Raw genomic sequence first — 23,484 nt, forward strand, 5'->3', positions numbered from 1 at the left:
AAAGTTTGTGAAAGAAAAGTCACTGGGTAATGCATGCGTCGATGCATGTAATGCGTCGATCACAACAAATTATGGAACGTACTGAAAAACATGGGTGTACCAGATCACCTCATTCATCTGATACATACTGTCACCGTACTTATTCAATCTGTATGCAGAACATGTTATGAGGAATGCGAGGCTAGATGAAGTAGAAACAGGAATTAAAATAGCTGGAATAAATGTAAACAACCTCAGATACGCGGATGATACGATCCCGTTGGCAGAAAGTGAAGAAGAATTGAGAACACTCTTACTGAAGGCGAAAGACGAAAGTGAAAAGGCCGGTCTTATGCTGAATGTGAAGAAAACGAAAATTATGGTAACTACACCTACCAATTCGTGGGATATAGCAGGAGAAACCATGGAGGTAGTGACCACATTCAGTTATCTCGGTTGCCAGATCTCTGCTGATGGCGACTGGAGCCATGAAATCCAGAGACGCCTGTTGCTCGGAAGACAGGCGATGTCAAACCTTGACAAGGTTATAAGGTCCAGAGATATAACACTAGCTACAAAAATCCGTATTGTGAGGGCTATGGTCTTTCCAGTTGTGATGTATGGATGTGAGACCTGGACCATTAGAAAGGCTGAACGGCGAAGAATTGACTCCTTCGAATTGTGGTGTTGGAGGAAACTTCTTAGAGTTCCATAGACTGCAAAGAGAACCAACAGATCAATATTGGAGCAAATTAAACCAGATCTCTCCCTGGAAGGTCTAATGTTAAAACAAAAGCTGACCTACTTTGGACACACAATGCGAAGGCATGCCTCGCTGGAAAAAAACATTAATGCTGGGGAAGATTGAAGGAACTAGAAGAAGAGGACGTCAGAGGATGAGATGGATCGATGGCATCACAGAAGCAATGTGTTCCAACCTGGAAGGTCTACGGGAGAAAGTGCAAGACAGGAATAAGTGGCGTGATTTGGTTCATGGGGTCACGAAGAGTCGGAACCGACTAAGAATAGAGAGAGAGAGAGAGAGAGAGAGAGAGAGAGAGAGAGAGAGAGAGAATGCATGTACAATATTAGATACACATTGTCAGGTAAGAGTCTTACAATGTTGCAGCTGTGCGGACGACGAATAATGCAGCCGACGACATTGCTGAGATGCTGCTGTTGCTGCCTCTGGTTGTGGGTGAAGAGTCGTCTCCAGAGCGACGTATAATTACGCAGCAGTTAGAACTGCAGCTTCCTCCGCCTGTCCACTCTTACCGTGCCCTCAATACTCGCCGGTTAACGAAGTAGGTCCGCCTACACTGGCGCGATTATAGTTGCACATCAAGTCTGCGGAATCGTCCAACAAATACTTCCGCACTCTTTCATGACTCACGCTCTCTGCTTCCTCTCTGCTCGCAGCGCGTCAGAGATTCTTCATACGTAAAGATAAACAACGGAACAGTTACTGCCATTTAGTCGCTGCTATCGATGCATTTAAATGAAGTTCCCTTGGCTAATGCGCAGAAATTTACATTATAAATGCAAGCACTCATACATGTTATAACAGGCTCCCAGGTAGATGCTATTTTTCTTGACTTCCGGAAGGCGTTCGATACAGTTCCGCACTGTCGCCTGATAAACAAAGTAAGAGCCTACGGAATATCAGACCAGCTGTGTGGCTGGATTGAAGAGTTTTTAGCAAACAGAACACAGCATGTTGTTATCAACGGAGAGACGTCTACAGACGTTAAAGTAACCTCTGGCGTGCCACAGGGGAGTGCTGTGGAACCATTGCTTTTCACAATATATATAAATGACCTAGTAGATAGTGTCGGAAGTTCCATGCGGCTTTTCGCGGATGATGCTGTAGTATACAGAGAAGTTGCAGCATTAGAAAGTTGTAGCGAAATGCAGGAAGATCTGCAGCGGATAGGCACTTGGTGCAGGGAGTGGCAACTGACCCTTAACATAGACAAATGTAATGTATTGGGAATACATAGAAAGAAGGATCCTTTATTGTATGATGATATGATAGCGGAACAAACACTGGTAGCAGTTACTTCTGTAAAATATCTGGGAGTATGCGTGCGGAACGATTTGAAGTGGAATGATCATATAAAATTAATTGTTGGTAAGGCGGGTACCAGGTTGAGATTCATTGGGAGAGTCCTTAGAAAATGTAGTCCATCAACAAAGGAGGTGGCTTACAAAACACTCGTTCGACCTATACTTGAGTATTGCTCATCAGTGTGGGATCCGTACCAGATCGAGTTGACGGAGGAGATAGAGAAGATCCAAAGAAGAGCGGCGCGTTTCGTCACAGGGTTATTTGGTAACCGTGATAGCGTTACGGAGATGTTTAACAAACTCAAGTGGCAGACTCTGCAAGAGAGGCGCTCTGCATCGCGGTCTAGCTTGTTCGCCAGGTTTCGAGAGGGTGCGTTTCTCGATGAGGTATCGAATATATTGCTTCCCTCTACTTATACCTCCCGAGGAGATCACGAATGTAAAATTAGAGAGATTAGAGCGCGCACAGAGGCTTTCAGACACTCGTTCTTCCCGCGAACCATACGCGACTGGAACAGGAAAGGGAGGTAATGACAGTGGCACGTAAAGTGCCCTCAGCCACACACCGCTGGGTGGCTTGCGGAGTATAAATGTAGATGTAGATGTAGATGTAGATATGTGGAAGTTTCAGGGAAAGTATACCATCACTGGTGACAGTGCACCATTTAGTGAAAGTGGATTACTGATTCCAGTTTTGTCAAACAATACACATTGACTAGGGATAGTGTACTATCACTACTGCATGTGTACCTTTACTGCCAAGAGATAGGGAATGTGAACCAGTAACAAAACAGTGGTACTTCGAATGTTGCATTTATCACCTGTGGTTTGAAAACATAGCCACACGTAAAATACATTTATTGCAGCAAGGACGTGCACTATGGCACTTTGAGTTGCACAAAACATTTTTGTTTCTGCGAAAGAATCTCAGAGTCTGACATTTTTCAAAAATGGTTCAAATGGCTCTAAGCACTATGGGACTTAACATCTGAGGTCATCAGTCCCGCCGGCCTGGGTGGCCGAGCGGTTCTAGGCGCTACGGCTGGAACCGCGCGACCGCTACGGTCGCAGGTTCGAATCCTGCCTCGGGCATGGATGTGTGTGATGTCCTTAGGTTAGTTAGGTTTAATTAGCTCTGAGTTCTATTGGACTGATGACCACTGCAGTTGAGTCCCATAGTGCTCAGAGCCATCTGAACCATCATCAGTCCCCTAGACTTAGCACTACTTAAACCTAACTAACCTAAGGACGTCACACACATCCAAGCCCGAGGCAGAATTCGAACCTGCGACCGTAGCAGGCGCACGGTTTCGGACTGAACTGCTCGGCCACAGCTGCCGGCTCTGACACTGAATCTCTCGCCATTTCCCATCGTCTGAGACGTCTGTGCTGGAACTTCCTCCTCTGAGATTATTCTTAGCGGGCGAGTACTGAATTGGGACCAGAAACAAAATGTTGTAGTTGCTGCCGCAGTGCCATATCGTATCGTCCCTTCCATAATTGAGTGTAATTGGCTCAGCACATCATCTCTCTCAACCCGATTCGGTAGAAGCGATCGGTAGTTGTCTCGAGGACGACACCCCAGATCGACCTAGCATCTCCTGTTCCTCTGTCGAAGCCTGCAACTGGAACCCTCACAGTACAGTCCTTTCCCACTGTTGGAAAGCAGCTATCTGAACACTTCCGCATTCTTTGCGCTTGTTCTGCTAAGCACTTGTACGCTTCAGTTCTGAGTTTCTTAATAGCACGAGTTGACTCGTCTAAATCAGTCAGGCAGTAATCATTATCGTCAGGAATCCTTTTTTTCCCTCCTTTCTCAACCTCTGTTGCTGTTGGTATGTTATGCTCTTGCAATGGAGATTTACTGTGATCATTATCCTGCAACGCTTCAGTCCCTACCTCACTGCTAACACTCAAAATCTCAAAATGGTTCAAATGGCTCTAAGCACTGTGGGACTTAACATCTGAGGTCGTCAGTCCATCAGACTTAGAAATACTTAAACCCAACTAAGCTAAGGACATCACATGCATCCATGCCTGAGGCAGGATTGGAACCTGCCACCGTAGCAACAGCTCCTAGAACCGCTCGGCCACAGCGTCCGGCGCTAACACTCACTTGATTAACTGTATTATCAAGGTCATCCTCAGAGTGAACGACCATCAATGTTTCATCTGAGGTCATCAGTCCACTAGACTTAGAAATACTTAAAGCTAACTAACCTAAGGTCATCAAACGCATCCATGCCTGAGGTAGGATTCGAACCTCCGACCGTAGCAGCAGCGCGGTTCCGGTCTGATGCGCCTAGAACCGCTCGGCCACAGTGGCCGGTGCTAACACTCACTTGATTAATTATATCTTCAAGGTCATCCTCGGAGTGAACGGCCATCAATGCTTCAGGAGGTAAACTTGTTGAAGACAAACCACGTTTAGGAGGGCAGCCAAACATCCCTACGTACGGAGACCTTTTAATTACAAAATGTACATCGCTATACTTCATTAGCTGCACAAATTTTATCGCACGCCTCCACTCCGCGGTGTTGCGCTCCTGAATCCATGTAGTTAGCATATTGTCTGTGTTGATTTGCTCCCTCTGCCTTGGCTCTGACTGTATCTAGGTTTACCGTGGACAACCTTAAAATTGGGCCATAGTTCAGTTAAGCTGCTCACTATTTTGTTAACAAACTCCCTACCATCGTCACAATGCTATACTGAGGGAGCGCCGAACAACGTAAAAATGTCAATGATGTTATTGCATGCCTCTTCAGCTGTTCTGGACTTCAGTGGCCTGAGAATAACGAATTTAGTGAGGTGGTCCTGATAAACCATTTTGAATTTGTAATCTCTATCTTCTTGCGATTGTAAGTCAATGAGATCAACTTGACATCTGGAATTTAGCTCCTTAAACGCATTGGCTTCAGTACTATTCCTTTTATCTGACCACCTTCCTTTTGTAAACAAGGCTCACACAAACTAAGATAAATTTGGACGTCTCTGTGCGTTATATTACAGAACCTTGACTTCCAGCATATCATCATTTGGTCGCATCCACCGTGGCAGTCATGACATGAGTATCATGCAGAATGTCACACGGCTCTTCATCATAAACGTAGTAAATACTACCTTTACCTTCTTCAGTTGCAGTTTCTATTAATTTGGTTACTCCATTCACTTCCAGCACTTCATGTCTCTTCAAACACTTGTAGCCGTTGTCGTCCATCTTTCGTCCAGATTTTAGTGATTTAGCCTTGCTGATAAGTGACTCTGTCCATGAAGACAGAATTATAACTGAGATTTTCCCGTTCCACTCTGAGACGTTCGTAGAACTTCAGTGATTTTAACCGTAGCTGCACTGATGTGAACCGTAAATACACTACTGTCAACCATAACTGCACTGCTGTATAACATAACAATAACGAGCTGACGGTAATTACATTCATGCTGATGCGTGGCTGCATTGTTGGACGCACCGTTAATAACGCGGGAGCAGCGATGGTAGAGCATCACTGGTGGATAATATACTACTGTATACTTTCCCTTGCCGAGTACAGTGATTGTTCACCTTCACTGGTGGATGTGTTTTTGAGTTTATGGTAAGCTCTCACAGACCATTTTAGTCATGGTGTACATCCTCTAGGGAAGTACTACCTTCCCTAATGTTCCATTTCCACTGTAACATTTACATTATCAAATAAATACACTATTACCTCCATCACATATTAACTAGAGTTCCTTTAATAAAGCTTACAGATTCAGAATTAGCAGTACAGTACAAGTTGTCATAAGATATTAAACTGCGAAAATTTGTGGATGGTGCAGAAGGTATTTTATCTGCGTTTTCGGTGTTACACACTGATATATTGCGCTACTTAGCCATGAAGCATGTGGAAGCACGACAGCAGCTAGTCAGGCTCTCTGACAAAAGGTGAATGACCACATAAAATGTAATTAATACTTTTAGTGCAGTGTCAGCCATAAGAAGGGTGGTGAAAGAAGGATGAAAATGCACACAGTTCACGTCGAAGTGTTTTGAACGGTCCCTTGTCGTTCCAACCCGAACACATGAGCAAAAATTGCGGTCGCGCTCCCTTCAAAGTGTTGAGACCACCTTTAGTAAGATGCAGTCTCTCAATGTGCTTACAGAAGGTTTGAAAAGTCCAAGGGTGTCGAAATATCTTGCTCACTGTACTGCGAACTGTCGTTCTCGACCGCGAAATGTGTGGGAATCAGCGCCCCAGAGAAAGGGGTGGTTTCACTGAAACCTGAAACCTTTTATGTCAACCCCTGTGGCTCTTACGTACCGATTATGAGTGACAGTGTGTGTGGAATGTTTTCGTCGGTCACACGTATGAACGTGTGAGTTCAACGCGTTGTGTCCGCCCCGATAGCTGAGTGGTCAGCGTGACGGATTGCCGTCCTACACGCCCGGGTTCGATTTCCGGCTGTGTCGGGGATTTTCTCGATTTTCTCCGCTCAGGGACTGGGTGTTGTGCTTTAGTCATCATTTCATCCCCATCCGGCGCGCAGGTAGCCCAATGTGGCGTCGAATGTAATTTGACTTGCACCAAAACGGCCGGACCTGCCCCCCAAGGGGTCCCCCGGCCAATGACGCCAAACGCTCATTCATTCCAACGTTTTGTGTCGCGGTTCTAACTGCCATCGCAGAGGTGTGGAAAGAACGACTGAAATGCGGCTAATATTGATTGTCACAGTTAATAAAATGTTCGGAAGTATTATGCCGTGGTCGAAAGGATTTCACCTTAAAAACCGAAGTTTCGTCCCCATCTGCAGCAGATATTTTAACACCTCGCTCGCTACTGAATACAGCAAAATTCCGTTTCGGCGCAGTGGCGTGACGACATGTTTAGATGCGCGAGTTGAACTGGCCGTTGTTGACCGCCGTCATCCATTGTCGCTATCGTCCCGCGGTGGAAGACTGGTACATATCTTCTTGGTTCACGTGGCTCTGAGCACTATGGGACTTAACGTATGAGGTCATCAGTACCCTATAACTTAGAACCTAACACACACCACACACATCCATGCCCGAGGCAGGATTCGAACCTGCGATCGTAGCGGTGGTGCGGTTCCAGACTGTAGCGCCTAGAACCGCACGGCCATCCCGGCCGGTGTACACATCTTCTTCAGCACGTGCATCCAAATGTCATTCAATTTCACTTCCTCCTCCCGTCTATTAAAATTCCTGAGGCGTTTACAATCTCTATGACCTCTCTGTATAACCTTTCATGGTATCCGCTAGTGGCTGCCAGTACTTGAGTCCTATCAAAATGAATATGGTGGGCTCCTGGCTGCATAGCACGTCTCGGAACGTTGTACAATAGGGGCTGTGACAACCTTCTCATTGTGCGAGGCGACCGAGGTGGTGTACTGCGGAATTCTGATGAAATTTAATACCGATGTGAGATCCGTAACTCCCCTTACACCTCACGTGAACTTCTGACCTGTGACCTTTCTTTTCGTAATTGTCGACACCTTGCTATTTGAAACGTTGTTGAAAGCGAGAGTGATGTCGCAGGGCGCCACCCCCTTGCACCACGGCAGAAGAAGAAAACACTTCTGAGCCAAATTTCATACCTATGCCTCGATTGGGAGACTTACGGGGTTTCGAAAAAGTTTATTCTTAATTCTGCTACACAGTGTACAGAAGGAGTGGCTCCGTCTATATGCGACACGTTCCACACAGCTACAGTAGATGTACAAGATGTGAATGTATGCTTTCCCGGCGTATACAGCTGGTGAAGAGTTCTCGGGCTTCCAGCCGGTTGGCGGTGACTTCAAACTGCGACGTACACTAGCGGCCATTAAAATTGCTACACCACGAAGATGACGTGCTACAGACGCTAATATTAACCGACAGGAAGAAGATGCTGTGATATGCAAATGATTAGCTTTTCAGAGTATTCACACAAGGTTGTCGCCGGTGGCGACACCTACAACGTGCTGACATGAGGACAGTTTCCAACCGATTTTACATACACAAACAGCAGTTGACCGGCGCTGCCTGCTGAAACGTTGTTGTGAAGCCTCGTGTAAGGAGGAGAAATGCGTACCATCACGTTTCCAACTTTGATAAAGGTCGGATTGTAGCCTATGCTGTTCGCGTTGGTCGAGATCCAAAGACCGTTAGCAGAATATGGAATCGGTGGGTTCAGGAGGGTAATACGGAACGCCGTGCAGGATCCCAACGGCCTCGTATCACTAGCTGTCGAGATGACAGGCATGTTATCGGCATGGCGGTAACGGATCGTGCATCCACGTCTCGATCCCTGAGTCAACAGATGGGGACGTTTGCAAGACAACAACCATCTGCACGAACAGTTCGACGACGTTGGCAGCAGCATAGACTATCAGCTCGGAGACCATGGCTGCGGTTACCCTTGACGCTGCATCACAGATAGCAGCGCCTGCGATGGTGTACTCAACGACGAACCTGGGTGCACGATTTGGAAAACGTCATCTTTTTGGTTGAATCCAGGTTCTGCTTACAGCATCTCGATGGTAGCATCCGTGTTTGGCGACATCGTGGTGAACGCACATTGAAAGCGAGTATTCGTCATCGCCATACTGGCGTATCACCGGAATGATGGTATGGGGTTCCATTGGTTACACTCCTCGGTCTCCTCTTGTTCCCACTAAACGGCACTTTGAACAGTGGACGTTACATTTCAGATTTGTTACGACCCGTGGCTCTATCCGATCCCTGCGAAAACCTACATTTCAGCAGGATAATGCACGACCGCATGTTGCAGGTTCTGTACGGACCTTTCTGGATACAGAAAATGTTCGACTGCTCTGTCTAGCACATTCTCCAGATCTCTCAGCACCCGAAAACGTCTGGGCAATGGTGGCCGAGCAACTGGCTCGTCACAATACGCCAGTCACTACTTTTGATGAACTGTGGTATCGTGTTAAAGCTGCATGGGCAGCTGTACCTGTACACGCCATCCAAGCTCTGTTTGACTCAAAGCCCAGGCGTATCAAGGCCGTTTTTACGGCCAGAGGTGGTTGTTCTGGGTTCTGATTTCTCAGGATCTATGCACCCAAATTGCGTGAAAATGTAATCACATCTCAGTTCTAGTACAATATATTTGTCCAATGAATACCCGTTTATCATCTGTATTTCTTCTTGGTGTAGCAACCTTAATGTCCATTAGTGTATAAAGGGACCGGCATCCGCAAAGTCTCGGCACTTCGCCACAAGATGATGAGTATGTCACTCGTCGAAATGTCGCAGTTTGACGACACCTGCAGTGTAAGATCTTTCCGTTACTGACACACTGCTGTATAAATGCACAGCCGGTCTAGGATGTTAGTACAAGGTCAGCTTCTACATGCGCGGAGTCAAGTGAGCACATCCACGAGCGACCACAGAATATTCCCTCATCCCCCCCACCCTATTTCCCCCCTCTCCGTCTCGCTCACTCGCTCCCTCTTTCTCTCTGTCTCTATCTCTATCTCTCTCTCTCTCTTTCATTTCTTGTTTCCCTCTTCGGCTCGCGGGCGTCCCTGATTTATAGCGACAGACGGCAGCTGAGCTCATTAAAGGCGGGAGTGGAGACAGAGTCGCGGCTCGCCCCCGGAGCGGTTGCGGCGGATGAGAGATCCGTGTCGGTCATTAACGTAATTGATTTCTGGTCGCGGCTGCGGGCGACTGCCGCTTCCTCACTAGACTGCCTCGCTGCTCGTGCAAGTACTGCGTCCCTCCGACACTATACGGCGCTTTGGCTGCCTTTGGCTGCGTTCACTGTGGCTCCGACAAAACAGTTACCAGACACCGTAGGCAGAGGTCGCTCGGTAACATCGGCCGACAGCTTGGGCCCAGTAAGTCCTCTCCCCTTTGTCCCTCTTTGGCGAGGCCAAGGAGATTAGATTAGGTTAGAATATATTCCATTTACAAAGTAGGTAAGATTTTAACATGGGGTGCCCTCTCTGCTTGGAGATCTACATCTACCGGGTGATCATGAAGTTAGTATAAATTTGAAAACTGAATAAATCACGGAATATTGTAGATGGAGAGGTACAAATTGACACACATGCTAGGAATGACTTGGGGTTTTATTAGAACCAAAAAATTACAAACGTTTATAAATGTCCGACAGATGGCGCTTCATCTGATCAGAATAGCAATAATTAGCATAACAAAGTAAGACAAAGCAAAGATGATGTTCTTTACAGGAAAAGATCAATATGTCCACCACCATTCCTCAACAATAGCTGTAGTCGAGGAATAATGTTGTGAACAGCACTGTAAAGCATGTCCGCAGTTATGGTGAGGCATTGGCGTCGGATGTTGTCTTTCAGCATCCCTAGAGACGTCGGTCGATCACGATACACTTGCGACTTCAGGTAACCCCAAAGCCAATTATCGCACGGACTGAGGTCTGGGGACCTGGGAGGCCAAGCATGACGAAAGTGGCGGCTGAGCACACGATCATCACCAAATGACGCGCGCAAGAGATCTTTCACGCGTCTACAAATATGGGGTGGAGCGTCATCCTGCATAAACGTCGTACGTTCCAGCAGGTGTTTATCAGCCAGGCTGGGGATGATGCGATTCTGTAACATACCGGCGTACCTCTCACCCGTCACGGTAGCAGTTTCGCTGTCCAGCGCCATCTGTCGGACATTTTGTGAAGTTTGTTTTTCTTTGGTTCTAATAAAACCCCATGTCATTCCAAGCATGTGTGTCAATTTTTACCTCTCTGTCTACATTATTCTGTGGTTTATAAAAGTTTTCCAATTTATACTGACTTTTTGATTACCCTGTACATTTACATAGATAATCCGCGAGCCCACGTACTGTGCGAATGGTGGAGGGTAGCCTGTACAACTTCTTGTCATTTCCCCTCCTGTTCCACTTTCAATTAGAGCGACGGAAAAACGACTGTCTGTACGCCTCCGTATGAGCCCTAATTTCTCGTATCTCATCTTCGTGGTCCTCACGCACGATGTATGTTGGCAGCTGCAGAATCGTTGGGCAGTCAGCTTCAAATGCTGGTTCTATAAATTTTCTCAACAGTGTTTCATTCGAATTGAGAATATGTTCAGGAATTCTGTGGGAAACAGAAGTGAAGGTTATTCTTTTGTAATTTTGCGTTTCCGTTCTTTTACCGTTCTGATATACTGAAGTCACCTGTGCTTTTTTCCATTCACTTGGGACCTTGTGCTGAGCGAGAGATTCACAATAAATGCAAGCAAGATATGGGGCCAATGCCGTACTCTTTGTAAAATCGAACTGGAATTCCCTCCGGTACTGCTGGTTAAGTGCTGCACTGCATCTTTTAGTATTAAAACTGGCCACGTGCGAGTAAAAGTCGCGCACTAAGGTTTCTGTACAAACTTAATTATGTATATAGGGTGAAGCACCTTAAACTTGCAACGCAAATATTGCTGAAGTAGAAGGCGCTACTGATGTGCGATTTGCACAGAACGAATTGATGATCAAGAGCTCGTATTGTTAGCCCATCAACAGACTGTAATAATACTTAGGAAGCATACTTTTGTGCAACCATATGTTTTTTTAAATGGAATAACGCCTATTGATATTACAAAAATTAATGTACTTAAATGATGGTCTAAAACAGTTCGAAACCGGTAACCTTACAAAAAAAAGTTTTTTTCCAATTGTGACTGTTCATGTTTATTTTATATGGTTACTCTGATAACTTAGGACAGAGTCTACACTTCTTTTCGAGGATATAACTCATTCACGTACAATCGGCTTCTTTTTAGGGTTCCGCAACTCAATTGGTAAAAAGAGAACCATTATAGGAACACTTTGTTGCCCGTCTGTCTATCTGTCTGTCTGTTATCAAGTTGAAATTTATGTCATGTACTAAGATCTATAGTCCCTTGACGGTGTAAAAAGTTGAAACTTCGACGACAATTCAGTCAAAAGATATGGCCCTTTACGTCATATACGACATTAAGATACGAGGTTTAGGCACGTATTTAGATATTCGCAAACTCAATAGAACATATATGGTACATGCCGTTGGCCAAGAAACATGAAATTCGGCAGCAAGTAAGGTTTCACAATACTAAAAAGGAAACTATCTGAAAACTGTCATTCAATCACAAAATGGTTATCGCCAAGCATGAACGTGCAACGTTTTCCTTTCAAAATTGCTCTAAGGGGGATTAGCGGTCTGCTAACTTGTTGCTGTACAGAATATTTGATGATAAAGCAATAATTAGGTATACATCTCTACAACTGGCAGTATCCTTACAATGTGCAGCCGATATTTCCTTTCGCCGGTATATCGATATTTTTTCCGTCGATACATCGCTGATTTTTTCCGGTATATCGAAGGCATGTAATGGTATCTTCTTTAAATATCGATATAACGGATTTTTAAAATATCGACCGTCCTACGTGACAAGTGTGTTCGATTACGACCACATGACCCACAGAAAGCAAGCTGAATGTTCCCCATACCATAAATACGACCCCCATCGCCGTTGGTCTTCTGCGTGCTGCTTTTTGTAAGTGGCCGTTCGCCAGTATGACCTGGTGTTGCAATAAAGTGGCTCATGTGACCGAGTGACAAGCTTCTATTGATCATCGGTGCTATACAGATGATCATGTGTCAACTGCAGACTTAAGTGATGTCGTTGGGGCAACAAGGGAACTTCACTTATATTGCAAGTATGAGAAGCAGCTACTACTGTCGAGTCATGGATTTTCATCTGTTCAAAGTTAACCACAACAGTACGAACACATTACCAGTGGGAGAAGGTTACTTTGTGCCCGCTCTAAAAAAAATTGAAAAAATACAAAATTCGTCAAATGTTGTTGACTAACATCACCAACGTACTTTTAATACTGTCATTAGCATGAAAATATATTTTAGCACACTCTAAGCAATGCAATGAATAGCGTGTACTGTCAAGGCGAGTCAATTTATGCACGCATTAAATTTTTTTTTAAATATAAATTTCGTCAAGTGTTGTCGCCTTTTACTCACAAAATACTTTTTAAAGACATATTGATGTGTAAATAAGAACCTGCTGAATATGATAATCATTACGGAAAGTGACATATACGACTAAGACATAAATTTTGCGTTGAGTTTAACTGGAAATTTAATGTATTTGCGGAATCTGCTAGAAGAATTCATTAAAGACAAGAAGTTTTTATTTGTGAAAATTTTAAGTAAGTGACTAGATTTCAATGCTTATAGAAGGTGTGGATAAAGCTACCCCCCGCCCTCGAGGATTAATGTGTGAAAGAGCTGAAATTCGTATCACGTGCTTTGATCCCTAAGTTTGCCAGCCAAAATCTTTTCACTTTTTTTGCGTATTATTTATTATTATTGACGTTACATCTTAAGCAACTTACTTGAGGAAATCAATTTGTACTAATAAACCCAAAGATTTGTTTTGCCTGCGAGTTTCCATTCCTAGTCATCCCTGAGCATAATTAATAAAACTTTGTGATTAAATGAATCCCCAGTCACTGATCAAATGCTGGACCCAGAATTAGGATTTTATAAACTCTGTTGCGCACGGTTGAATTATCGTGGTTCCCTGGACAGATAGTTTAGCATCATCACGCGCTCTCTTTAAAAGCGGACGGCTGTTCGTTAACACGAGGCGACTGACGGTGGGATGTGATTATGATCGCCACCGATTAGATTGCGGGATGTGAGGATACCATTTCTGGCAGGACATCACATCCTGTATCTTCCCTTGACTTTTGGCACATCAGTGTAGTCCAGGGATCAGTGGACAAAGACGATATAAAAGCCTCCAAAATATGATATCGTAATGAACACGATTTTGATGACAATTATGAACAATTACAGAGAAAAAAACATTATACTTTAATGAAGCAAAGGAACTAGATGTATTTGGAATTGAAGACATCAGATTTCACCATTTGGAAGTCGTGAACAAAATTATACGATAGAGCCATTAGTCTGCAAAGCTCACCATTAAGGCAATAACATGAGAGTAGCATGAAAAGAACATGAAACTGGCTTGTAGTTTACTACTTGCTTGATGGATATGTAAACTATAACGTTGTCGGCGGAAACATCCCGCAGCTAGTATGTCATTTAGAAATGCTGTTCGTATGTTTGTTTGTAAGATTGTAGTATTATGCCTCATGGGAGAAGGAAAATCGTCTATTAATATCTGAAGAAATTTGGCATTGGTTCTACCGGGTAACGTATACAGACTGCATTAAATGTATTCGCAGTTCTGAATATGGATGACCATCAGCTGTATAATGGAATGACGGCAACGAAAATTTATGCCGGAACGGGACACGAACTCTGATTTCTCGCTTCTCACGAGCGGTCGTCTTATACACAGCTATTCGAAAAGAAGGACCAGATTTCAAACATTTATTGCATCCACACTACAAAAGATAGAAATTCTCTAAGCACGTCAGACGCTACCTGAATGACACCATTCCCGGGTCCGCAGCTCGTGGTCGTGCGGTAGCGTTCTCGCTTCCCACGCCCGGGTTCCCGGGTTCGATTCCCGGCGGGGTCAGGGATTTTCTCTGCCTCGTGATGACTGGGTGTTGTGTGATGTCCTTAGGTTAGTTAGGTTTAAGTAGTTCTAAGTTCTAGGGGACTGATGACCATAGATTTTAAGTCCCATAGTGCTCAGAGCCATTTTTAACACCATTCCCGGACGTTGGATTTGAAGAGGAAGAGCAGAATATGGACTTCATCGCTGGTAGCTTCCCAAGTCTCCATATCTCACAGCTTGTGACTTTTATGTGTGGGGCTACGCAAAAGACAGCGTTTTTATCCCCCCGACGCCTGACAATCTTGAAAGTCTGCGACATCGCTTTGTTGAAGCTGTGAATTCGATAACGAGAGACCAGCTGCTTCGTGTGGAGCAGGAAATAAGACACCGTTTTGATATTTGTCATGTAGCTCATTGGTCTCACTCTGAATGCACAAAAATTTGAACTTTTCTCTAGTTTGGAAACGTGTCCATTCTTTTGAATGGCCCAGACCCAAACATCCACATGTCGTCAACCATGTATCCACAACCTGTATTCATACATACATAAAGTATAATCCCGTACAGGAAAGACATTTTACTTTAAAATTGCTTGCCAGGTGTCGGCGGATAAATACGATATTTCTGTGCGTGTATAGTTCCTAATTACGACACGAAGCTACTTCGACATGCGTGCATGTTTACATTGTTACAGTGATTACAGCCGTCATGAAATGCATGAAAAGTATTCGCAGTTGCGAACTGTACAATAATAAGCTGTATAATTGGATGACGTAAGTGAAAAGCTGTGCCGGACCACGACTCGAACCCGGGTTTTCCGCTTCCCGCGAGCGGTCGCCTTACCATTATGTACATTACCGCATCCAAGTTCGAATGAACATTGCATCGTAATTTTGAATAATACAGGCATGCTACAGTATGTCGTATGTATCCGCCGACAGCGGGCAAGCGACTTTCCAGTAAAGTGTCTTCCCTGTATAGCAATATACCGGGTGATCAAAAAGGCAGTATAAATTTGAAAACTGAATAAATCACGGAATAATGTAGATAGAGAGGTACGAACTGATACACATGCTTGGAATGACATGGGGTTTTATATATCCGACAGATGGCGCTTCATCTGATCAGAATAGCAATATCTAGCGTAACAAAGTAAGACAAAACAAAGATGATGTTCTTTACAGGAAATGATCAATATGTCCACCATCATTCCTCAACAATAGCTGTAGTCGAGGAATAATGTTGTGAACAGCACTGTAAAGCATGTCCGCAGTTATGGTGAGGCATTGGCGTCGGATGTTGTCTTTCAGCATCCCTAGAGATGTCGGTCGATCACGATACACTTGCGACTTCAGGTAACCCCAAAGCCAATAATCGCACGGACTGAGGTCTGGGGACCTGGGAGGCTAAGCATGACGAAAGTGGTGGCTGAGCACACGATCATCACCAAACGACGCGCGCAAGAGATCTTTCACGCTTCTAGCAATATGGGGTGGAGCGCCATCCTGCATAAACATCCATAAACATCGTACGTTCCAGCAGGTGTTTATCAGCCAGGTTGGGGATGATGCGATTCTGTAACATATCGGTGTACCTCTCACCCGTCACGTTAGAAGTCACAAAACGAGAATCACGGATTTCCTCGAAGAAAAAAGTTCCGATAACGGTAGATGTGGTAAATCCAACCCATATCGTGACTTTCTCGTCGTCCAATGGAGTTTCCCGACAGTTCTAGGATTTTCGGTAGCCCAAATGCTGCAGTTGTCGGCGGTGACAGACCCTTAGAGCGTGAAATGAGCTTCGTCGGTCCACAACATGTTACTCAACCAATCGTCATCTTCCGCCATCTATTGAAACGCCCACACCGCAAATGCCCTCCGCTTCACTAAATCGCCAGGTAACAGTTTATACTGCCCATGGATTTCGTACGGATATCATCGCAGGGTACGCCTGAGTGCGAACCAAACAATAGTGTATGGAATGCTGGTGCGACGTGCGACTGCACGAGCGCTGACTTCCCCGTGCATAGACGAACCGGCTACAGTTTACATTTTTTCCTGAACTGTCTCAGCAGCATTACGCCTTGTGCTCGGTCGGCCACTACGGGGTCTATCGCCTAAACAACCCCTTGGCTTCGAACGTCGAAATCATTCTCGCCACAGCTGCATTTGTCCACGGACGTTTACCCGTTCTAATCTCCTTCCTACGGCGATAGGATCGTAACGGTGAACTAGCACATTCCCCATTCTGATAATACAGCTTCACGAAAAGCGCCTTTTCAAGTAACGTCAACATGCTGCGACTGGATTCTCTCTCTCATAACAGCTCCTTTTATCCACGATTGTCATGCGCAGTCACTGACGTTTTGCTGTCCAGCGCCATCTGTCGGACATTTTGCAAACTTTTTTTTGTTCTAATAAAACTCCATGTCATTCCAAGCATGTGTGTCTATTTTTACCTCTCTATCTACATTATTCCGTGGTTTATTAAGTTTTCAAATTTATACTGACTTTTTGATCACCCGGTAGATATTGAATGTACGAGTACAGGTTGTGGACACATGGTTGACAACATACGGAAGCCTGGGTCTAGCCGTGAGTCGTGTAAGGATAGCCAATTGGTAAGGCGACCGCTAGCGATAAGCGGGATATCCCGTTTCGAGTTCTGATCCGACAAATTTTCAATGTTTTCATTCAGTTACACAACTGATGCTTGTCCATATTCGCAATTGCCAATACTTTTAATGCACTCCATAACGGCTCTAGTCGCAGCAGTGTCTGTTGCTTTGGACAAACATCCATGTCCAAAGGAACTTTACATCGTAATTCGGAACAGCACAGGCACTACAATATCGTATACAGACTGCCATTTGTCGTTCCGGATACTGCCGCTCGCATTTTTCAGGATGCCACGACTACCATTCGATTATGGAATCGATAGGTTGGGTAGCGTCACACTTAAAGCCATGCAGAACGTCAACGGTCCCAAGCATCTAGCGCCCGAGAGGACTGGGATGATACAGACGCGGCACTGCCTTCAGTAAGAAAATGAGTTGGTCTACAACAAAACAAGTAGCTACACCGGCAACTGTGGTGCGCCACAGGCCGCATGCACCGTGACCAGTCGTGCCTTTCCTTGACGCAGGAGCAGAGGAAGGCATGTTTGTAATTGTGCGACCAATGACAACACTGGACGCAGGACTTGCAAATCATGTCATCCTTTCAGAGTTCCGGTTCTCTGTACAGCATCGGAATGGACGTATGCATATGAGAAGGCTGCTAGGAGAACGAACGTAGCGATATTGCATCTGTTAGTGGGAGGTCCAGCACCTAGCTTAATGCCAAGAACACTTTCAGTGTTCGCTTTACAGTATCTTCGAGGACCCTGTGCCGTTGTATTTCAGCTAGATAACCCATGAACTTATATTAAAAAAGAACATTACGAAGGAGTTACGCAAATTGATCAAAAATCGATATTCATACAGATTTCGACGGAAAATGCAAAATTACTGTAACCTTTGGCAGTATGCTTAAAGCTGAAGGCCGGCCGCGGTGGTCTAGCGGTTCTAGGCGCTCAGTCCGGAGCCGCGCGACTGCTACGGTCGCAGGTTCGAATCCTGCCTCGGGCAAGGATGTGTGTGATGTCCTTATGTTAGTTAGGTTTAAGTAGTTCTAAGTTCTAGGGGACTGATGACCATAGATGTTAAGTTCCATAGTGCTCAGAGCCATTTGAACCATTTTTAAAGCTGCAGCGCGCAAATTCACCCAATAGAGACTAGAGACCACGACGATACCTGGGCATAAAGTCCTTGTTACTTTCATTCGACGTACTCAGTTGGACAGTAACTACGCCTCACAGACAGATGCGCGGACAACGTATGTAGATGGCAGCAGTTGAGAGGGGACGTGTAGTCCGCCTCAGAGACGCTAATCGCTCGGCGTTTGAGTAGTAATGATGCCACTATTCGACGATGCTGGCAGGAAGCGGTGAACCATAGCCAAACACAGCGTCAAGAAGGAATCCGGTGACCTCGAGAGGCGACAGAACGTGGGGACCGAGCAGTCGTCAGAGAGCGACTCAGAGCCCCGGATTCACCATTATCATCGACCCGACATGCGACTGGTGCGCCTGTGATCACAAGGACCGCTGCTAAATAACTGACAGAATGGTTGTTAAGCTCACGGAGCTCCTTGAGCCGACTAGCATCTGCCTCCGTGCACCAACAAGACCGTTGCAGAGGTACCGAGCACATTAGGCCAGGAATCCCATCGACAGGGTATAGTTGTCTTCAGTGATGAGTTCCACTTCGAACAGAGTCCCGCTGACAAGCAAAGAGGTGTCTGGAGACGCAGCAAACAGTGGTGGGCTGCCGACCTGTCTGTCACCCCCCGTACACCTCGAGAACCGGAAGTGCTGGTCTGGGTGTGCCATTTCATTTTATAGCTGCACCACTTTGGTTGTGATCCGCAACACCCTTACAGCACAGCAGTACTTCAACTTTTCGTTGCCCTACATGCCAAGATAATGCCCGTCAGCACAAAACGAGAACTCCTGCCGCTTGTCTCCTTGCTTGTCAAAACCAACCTTGGCCAGAAGGGTCGCCGAATCCCTCCCCAATTGAGGACATTATTGGCATTATGGGCAGGGCCCTCCAATCAGCTGGTGATTTTGAAGATCTACCGCGCCAGCTGCACAGAATTTGGCTCAATACCCTTGAGGAGGACATCCAAAAAAGCTGTCAGTCAGTGCCAGCCCCAATAACTGTTTGCATAAGGAACATATGTGGACCAAAGTACGAGGGTTGTTTTTTAAATAAGGGCCGTTTTTATTTTTAAAAAAAGATACAAATACTTTTGTAAAAAAACTTTTATTTTCTGATTCTACACACTTTTACCAATTTTTCTACATAGTTGCCTTGTTTATTTAAGCACTTTTCATACCGTACAACTAAGTTTTTAATTCCCTCTTCAAAGAATTCGGCCGCCTGCTCCGACAGCCAAGAGTTCACGGCCGGTTTCACTTCATCGTCGTCATTGAAGCGCTGCCCGCCAAGATGGTGTTTCAGGTACCGGAAAAGGTGAAAATCGCTAGGAGGAAGGTCGGGGCTGTATGGTGCATGGTCCAAAACTTCCCATCCAAAAGAATCAATCAAATCCCTAGTCTTTTGAGAGGTGTGAGGCCTAGCGTTATCGTGCAGGAGCAAAACTCCTTTTGTCAGCATGCCGCGCATTTTGTTTTGAATTGCTCTGCGGAGCTTCTTTAGGGTTGCACAGTAGGCATCTGAGTTGATTGTCGTTCCTCGTGGCATAAAGTCCACTAGCAAAACACCGCGCCGGTCGCAGAACACAGTTGCCATAATATTGCGCTTTGACAGCGTCTGTTTGGCTTTGACCTTGACGGGTGAGGTTGTGTGTCGCCATTCCATCGATTGTCGCTTGCTTTCGGGAGTGTCCGCCGCTCGTGGTCTCGCGGTAGCGTTCTCGCTTCCCGAGCACGGGGTCCCGGGTTCGATTCCCGGCGGGGTCAGGGATTTTCACCTGCCTCGAGATGACTGGGTGTTTGTGTTGTCTTCATCATTTCATCATCATCCAGGAAAGTGGCGAATTTGGACTGAGCGAAGATTGGGTAATTGTACGGGCGCTGATAACCACGCAGTTGAGCGCCCCACAAACCAAACATCATCATCATCATCATCTTTCGGGAGTGATATGGGATACCCATGTTTCATCTCCAGTGACAAATTGACTCAACATGTCATCCCCTTCTTCCTCGTAACGAATCAAAAAGTCCAATGAAGTGGCAAATCTCTTCCCTTCGTGGTCCTCTGTGAGGAGTCTGGGTACCCACCGAGAACACAGTTTCTTAAAGTTTAGGTTTTCAGACACAATTTTGTACAAAACCGATCTTGAAAATTGTGGAAATTCCAAAGAAAGAGTGGAAATTGTGAATCTTCTGTCCTCACGAATCTTTGTTTCGACTGCAGCCACCAAATCATCAGTGATCACAGAGGGCCGGCCTGAGCGTTCTTCGTCATGGACGTTTTGACGGCCATTTTTAAACTCTCTAACCCACTGGCGCACTTTACTTTCATTCATTGCATTCAAGCCATAAACTTCTGTTAACTGACGATGAATTTCTGCAGCTGATAGGCTTCTCGCGGTCAAAAAGCGTATCACTGACCGTATCTCATACGCGGCGGGCGATTCAATAATCGTAAACATTATAAAGTAGCACAGCGATGCGTACACTTCAGCTACAGAGCTGCAACTTGCATCAGTGTGAACGGGAAGGATGCCGGCAAGTGGCACGGTGGCTTGCTGCGGCATCCGCGCGAACTACGGGACTATACGCGCGAACGGCCCTTACTTAAAATACAACCCTCGCATTACTCAATTTTTGAAGCTATTTCTCTTGAACAAATCATCCAATTTTTTTGAAATTGTAATGATTTGTTTGTCTGTGCTTGTACATCACATCTACTGACTTCGGTCCCATGTCAATGATTCCTTTATTTCCGTCATTTTCTCAGTCTGAGAGTGCATCTCCCCCATGCTATCCCGACCTACCCAGACACACAGCGTTTTCGGCTGTAACGCTGGCCACCGCGTTCACCAGATGCCGCAGTCACTGGAAACCTCTGGCCGTGTGTCGGCTAGCGACTGGCACACTATTATCTACTAGTCACTACCATTGATCTACATCTACATCTACATACATACACCTCAATCCACCAATCCACCATACGGTGCGTGGCGGAGGGTACCTCGTACCACAACTAGCATCTTCTCTCCATGTTCCACTCCCAAACACAACGAGGGAAAAATGACTGCCTATATGCCTCTGTACGAGCCCTAATCTCCCTTATCTTATCTTTGTAGTCTTTCCGCGAAGTGTAAGTTGGCGGCAGTAAAATTGTACTGCACTCAGCCTTGATAAACTCTGACCTGGAGCAGCATGGAATGAGGTACTGTTATCTGTCATGGAAGCATAGTGCCGATAGCACGGGCATCTATTAAAAGTTAAGTAGGCATTGAACACTGGTCAACGTTAAATTTGACTGCATAAACCTTATTTAAGGTTAAACTAAAGAGTTAATTACCATTAAAATTGACTGTGGTCGGAGGCTCGTTTATCTTGGATTCGTCACAGTTACAACGAAGGAAACACGTATCGTAATTCGATGGCGACGCTTTTTGATGTTTTAGATGGCACAGAAGATGAAGAAATGTTCTCTCTTCACCATTTAATCATCGCCGCCACTGTATTGCTGTACTTGTGGAAAGGGAAGTTTCTGTCCAAGATTACAGGGACAGGAAATCTGAAAAGAGATTTCGTCTTTTAAAAGAAACATTGGGGTTATTATTAAGTCAAATCAATGAAAGTTTGGGATTTACTACGTATTAGAGTAACCTTGTCCCGCTGATGATCAGAAATGGCGCAAATGGCTCTGAGCACTATGGGACTTAACTGCTGTGGTCATCAGTCCCCTAGAACTTAGAACTACTTAAACCTAACTAACCTAAGGACATCACACACATCCATGCCCGAGGCAGGATTCGAACCTACGACCGTAGGCGTCGCGCGGTTTCAGACTAGCGTCTAGAACCGCTCGGCCTCTCCCGCTGGCGAATATCAGACTTCTTATTTGTGTATAAGTCTAAGTACCACGAAGAATAGTGTTTTCATGTACTTTAGTAATAGAAATTTATTAGTTCATAATCAAATAAAAATATTCTCATCTGGAGTGAAATTAAACTGTGTTGCTGTATTCGGCCACGCTTTCAGTTCCTCCATAACACACTACCCTTCCTTTTTTTTTCATTTTAAAATTTTCAAATTACAGCCGATCACCTCTAAAAGGACATCAGTTTCAAATTCTTATAAATTCAGCGTCCTTTGCTTACCCTCCAAAGTGCAGTAGTAATACCCACATTGCAACAACAAACTGAAAAGCGCGCCTAAGTGCCAAAAGAGGTTAGAGATTAGTACTGTATCACTGTCAGCAATTACCTTTATCCTTTCATGTATAATGAGGGCTTTCCTTTGTAATAAAGACAGTTAAGCGCGGTCAAATTTCTAGTTAGCTGAACACGTTTTACTAATGGGCGTTTAACGTTACTGGAACGCAGGGAGAAATTAACGGCGATTAAGTTTTAACTGTGATCGCGGGACCCGCTGTTGCCTTAATTTTTAACCGACGTTGGTGCAGTCTGCCATCAGTTCGACTACATGCCTCCTGCGTTAGAGTATTTATTGTTTGTCAGAGGCGCCAGTTGTACTTAATAAGCTTTCCACAATGTATCCCCTCCTCCCCACCTCCACACCGACCCCCTGAGGCCCGGAAGAGGAACACCCTACAATTTTAATCATTTATTCTTCCTAATGTGCTGCATTAATGTATCCACACTAATTAATGTTTCGTTATTTTCTACCCTTCGCAGATGTTGAAATTTTCGTGTCCAGCAGTGTTTTGAATTACACATAGGAACGAACTGATCTTACCGGTTAGTGTAGCAAAACTGAGCATTTGTAACACGTGGACGAAATCATAGTGCAGAAACATAACAATCACTCTATATCGGACGGTTCTGTTGAATACTAAAACATTCTAGTCCCACACGTAAGCTGAAATTCACCCCCAATTTCTGTCTTCATCTCTGAAGGAGATATGCGCTTGTCAAATCGGATGAATTTTTTTGTGGCACCATGTACTTTGGTCACCGCTGTGTGACGAGAACTCGAAAAATTGGTCCCGGACTTAACCACCAACATTTTGAGACAAGGTATCACTGTTCAGACTCTCATTCGCTAGAACGGTGATATCGCAGGACAGCGATACATTTTCAGCTGTCACAAAACAACAGCTTCTTTGCTCATCTATCCCGCATGCGCTGTTGTTTTTCGTAACCCGTGGTCTGCCATCATTTAATGCTGTG

The 23,484-nt window shown here is 45.1% G+C and overlaps 1 protein-coding gene and 1 non-coding gene across 2 annotated transcripts in view; one reads left to right on the plus strand and one right to left on the minus strand.

Moving 5' to 3' along the window:
• LOC126106385 (connectin) overlaps nt 1-23,484 on the minus strand; it is a 749,467-nt gene that overhangs the window by 375,943 nt on the left and 350,040 nt on the right. The window lies entirely within an intron of this gene.
• Nucleotides 3,056-3,138, plus strand: Trnas-gga (transfer RNA serine (anticodon GGA)). Its single transcript is given in 2 exon segments — nt 3,056-3,094; nt 3,102-3,138. It is a non-coding gene; the product is annotated as a tRNA-Ser (tRNA).

Source organism: Schistocerca cancellata, chromosome 10, assembly GCF_023864275.1.
Source record: "Schistocerca cancellata isolate TAMUIC-IGC-003103 chromosome 10, iqSchCanc2.1, whole genome shotgun sequence".
Classification (NCBI taxonomy): Eukaryota; Metazoa; Arthropoda; class Insecta; order Orthoptera; family Acrididae; genus Schistocerca; species Schistocerca cancellata.